At 32.0% G+C, this 4,607-nt stretch overlaps 1 long non-coding RNA gene across 1 annotated transcript; it reads right to left on the reverse strand.

Annotated features, from left to right (window-relative positions):
• Window positions 1-1,345: 1,345 nt before the first annotated feature.
• LOC123523302 (uncharacterized) lies at window positions 1,346-3,605 on the reverse strand. The gene is made up of 2 exons (XR_008369707.1): window positions 3,372-3,605; window positions 1,346-2,227 (listed from the first exon to the last, which is right to left on the reverse strand). It is a non-coding gene; the product is annotated as an uncharacterized LOC123523302 (long non-coding RNA).
• Window positions 3,606-4,607: the final 1,002 nt, after the last annotated feature.

Consider the following 4,607-nt stretch of genomic DNA (forward strand, 5'->3'; position numbering starts at 1 on the left):
CACAGTTGGGGGCTAATGACCATCACAGTATGGTTCCAATAAACAAGTTTATTGGAGAGTCAGTCTACCTTACAAGTGTATGAATTAGTGAGAAGGGGAAACCATGTAATTTATTTTAAATTAATGAATAATTGATAACATTTAAAGTTATACTAGTTCTTTTTTTTGCATTTCTTTGTAAAGAAAAATATTGTTGATCAAACACAATAATGAAATAATCAGAAACTTATTTTCACAATAATGAAATAATGAGATACTTACTTATAAATAAATATGCAAGTTTTTTTTTTCAAATTATGCCTGGAAAATTGTGGTATTTCAGAATAATGTAATTTTCACTCATTTGAAGCTTGTAGAGTACTATCAATAACATTTGTCTAAAATTGAAAACAGAATGTGCATTTCAAAGTTACAAAGCATTGCATGAGAAAAGTCACTTTTGGCAACATACTGAAAATTGAGTGTAGTTGGAACACAATAATTTTATATTATATTGTTTGTCAACACAAAGAACTCTGACATGAAGTTTTCAAAATACTTGTGTTTTATTATCATTATTATTTTCAGTATTATTACTATATCTTTTATCATCCTATATGTAATACAATAATAATAATACAATAATAATAATAATAATTATTATTATTTTTATTATTATTATTATAATCATTACTATGACATTAAAGTAATAGTTATTATCATCTATATAATATCAAAAAATAATTATTATTATTATCATTTCACATTCACTGAAGAAAAAATAATTTCTTTCAACTCCACTGAACACATCTTCAAGGTCTAGTTGGGATCCCTGCTGGGGGGGGGGGGGGGGGGTGTGGGTACACTTATATAGTAGTGAATCTAGGCCTTTAAGGACCTCAACACAGCTGTATCAAAAATTCCCATATTATATTTTTCAAAATAAAGTACAGTCTTATTGCAGTTGACCATAACCATCTCATGCCTACAAGGAGCCAGAACAACTTGATCCCACAATCTCATAAGCAATACCGTTCCGACTCCTTTTTTCCAAGAACAATTTGTTCCTAGAATAGTCTCCCCTTAAACATACAGTCCAGCCTCAGCGTGATTCTATTCACTGAGAGGTTTACAACTGTTGCTTTCTAATCTATATCTATGTTTTTAATCTTAGTAATTGTAGTTCTTTTTAACTTTGCATCTAATGAGCCTGCACATCTTTTAACAGTCTGTCCCAGACAAAGCGCCTTCCAGTTATAATCAGAATTGATTGTTGGGCAGTACACTATGGATTTAGATGTAGATATTTTTTCTGTTTGAGTTAAACACATAGTCTGTTTTGATAGAACGACATAAATACAGACAATGAAATATAAAATGATGATTTATTGCAGACATTTATGGTAATTGACTAATGCATGACTCTGAAATGATTTAGTATGACTGAAATCTTTCGAGCTGTTTTGAAAAGCTCTCGTCATGAGGTATGAGATTAGTAAGTATGATTAATGAAATTAAAATGAAGTAAAATATGTACAATATGACTTCTTGTAGTTAAACATATCTCAAGTAACTTCTATGCAAGGTCTTCCGTAAATGTGCAAATTAACAAAGAGTCTGGTCAGTAAAGTTTCATTCATTATAAAGTTTTTGCAAAAGTTATTACAAAATCCATATTAAACCCTGAATTTATCTTTCGTAGATGCAAATGCAACAGCCGGCCGGAATAAAACGCTCGACGAGAACCTCGCTGTATCTCCTTGCATAACCTCGTGCCGTTTCGCTTTCGCTTAGATCTGTAGGGATATGTTCGTTCATAACAGTATGGTCTGTAAAATCTAATATATTTCCTGTTGTCACTTCCTCAAACTTAGTTAATAATTTCAACATTTTACTTTGGTGTTTAAATGTTATTTTCATCTTTAAGTTTAGAAGTTGTCGCATTATATCTGTACTCTTTTCTGCGTACAATTTTAACTTTTGTTCATCTATTTCTACAACTCTACACTGTTTTGACCTCTTCCAACTCCTCCTTTTAAATCTTATTAATTCGTCAACATTAGAAAGATTTCTTGAGGTTGAGATCAATTGCGAGTCTCGTCGTGAGCCGTAACGAATATGCTGCAGCGGAGTTTTGTGTTCATGGGGAAGTTTGGCTTTTATTCCATCGTCCAAGGGATTTTCATCATCTCGTAGAAGACGATAGAGTTTGGTTTTGCCTGCCATTTGCTCTTCTTGGCCACGTTACCTAAAGGTCAAATGTGAATGTAATAGACATGATACAACAACAACAACAACCATAACAACAACAAACTCAATAATAATAATAATAATGATAAGAATATTGATTGAAATGTAAATGTATTAGATATTAACTTTAACAGTAAACAAAAAAGTAATGATAATTTTAAAAATGATACTTATTATTATTATTTTTCATCATCATCATCATCACACCATTATCATGATCATCATACCACATTAATATAGCACATACTTCACGTACTTCATCAGACATTTGAAGTAATACAACAGATCGTTTCAATTACTGCGATTTAAAGTATTACATCATTTAAATCATTTTTATCACATTTGGAAAGTACTTGATTCTTTATATAGATTTATGGAAAATACATTACCTTATGTAATATTATGCATTACGTAATGTTAACCTTTTAGAAAATATATACTCGTATAAAGTGTATCTTAAGCTTTATTTACCTTTTCAGGTAAACCATATGAATATCAAATCGTGTTTGTTTATTTTTTAACCAGACAGAAAACAATCTGTTATTTGTTTAAATTAGTTTCAGTTGCAGTTTTCTCTTAGTATGAATATCAGCAAAGACAAAAAGTAATCTGATTTATTCAGACGTACAAGACAAAACTATTTAATACTTCTTTTCAAAAGTGTCATTTGTTTCCTTCTTGAAAGTGACTCAGTAATATTCCTGTCTGGAATTCACCTGAAATAATGTATCTCACGACTACAATTAAGTTCCAACAGTCGAACAGTTTTATTCTTAACTTTCTCTTATGTAGGGACTTTCAAACAAATTATTTCAAAAGATGTAACTAAATCACACTGGGTCTATTTCTACAAATGTTCTTAAGTTGTTGTCGTTTCGATTGCTTCTTTTTAAACACATTTATTTGAACAATCATAACTCATATCATATTCATACCATACTTAAAATCTGTCATTTCTTAAACTTTTTTGACAACTTTTGTTCGACTCCTATTCTTATAATAGTCGTATAGTGAAAACGAGTCTATTTAAAATGATGCACTCGAAACACGTTACACATAAGTTCCTATCTTATCCTAAGTAAGCTGTATGAAACGGCCCCGGAACACATGAAATCCTTAGTACTAAGTGAAAAAAAATCTACCTGTTACGTTGAATATTAGTCTCAAGTAATTAAGAATATCAGTTCCCGTAAAAGACGAAATCCACAAATTCGGCTTAAAGCTTTAAAAATCATCCGCACTTCTCTTCTGATTTTTCTTGTTATAATGAATTTTTTTTATTAAATCCAGTTATTAAATATACACTTCGGACTCGGAAAATACGCATTGCTTAATATAGAAAAAATAATATTGGAAATTACATGTTACTTGTTTTAGATCTGTACAAAAAGTCTAATACCCATATTGATAAAAAAGATATATATACACATATCGTTTACGTCATGGTAAACCAAGTTTATATCAAATCATAAATACGTACATTTGCATAATACTGGATAGAATACTAGCGAATGTTCAGTAACACATACATCATGCTAAAGCGCGCACACACTGCATGTTTAACGCGTTGTTGAGGAGGTATTATATATCTTTAATTCCCAAAGATGTTGAAAAAGGAAATTATTTTCGGTTACATATTAGTTTGGGTGTTGCTTCATAACTCTGAACCGTGGTAAATCAGACCATAATCCACAAGAAAGCGCCATGCTTATTGTTATTCTAACATGCTCATTAAACATGATGATTAAAAGTATAATAAACTTCATTCACAACATTTAACGCTTGACAAGCATCTTTGTTTCAATGACAAAAGAAAAAATGTTTTATTTAATAAAATCTGGAAAGTAGATCCCTCGGAAGCACCGAGAACAAGGCAAACAGTGAAAATTGCAGACTTGGTTTGATTGAGTCTGTTCATGAGCAGTAATGGAAAATGCAACACTGCCCACGCCCCCTAGCACCGGCTTAAGCAGTATTCAATCTTCAAATCTAAATGAGTTGAAATCAATGATCCCGAAGGACTAGAAAATATAACAACACTGAGATGAAGTCGGGGCGACTTTTTACGGCCGCCACATAGCACTTAACACCCGCTGTTGTGAAGTAAATAAAATCTGGAAAGTAGATCCCTCGGAAGCACCGAGAACAAGGCAAACAGTGAAAATTGCAGACTCGGTTTGATTGAGTCTGTTCATGAGCAGTAATGGAAAATGCAACACTGCCCACGCCCCCTAGCACCGGCTAAAGCAGTATTCAATCTTCAAATCTAAATGAGTTGAAATCAATGATCCCGAAGGACCAGAAAATATAAAAACACTGAGATGAAGTCGGGGCGACTTTTTACGGCCGCCACACAGCACTTAACACTCGCTGTTGTG

Source organism: Mercenaria mercenaria, unplaced genomic scaffold (assembly GCF_021730395.1).
Source record: "Mercenaria mercenaria strain notata unplaced genomic scaffold, MADL_Memer_1 contig_78, whole genome shotgun sequence".
NCBI lineage: Eukaryota > Metazoa > Mollusca > Bivalvia > Venerida > Veneridae > Mercenaria > Mercenaria mercenaria.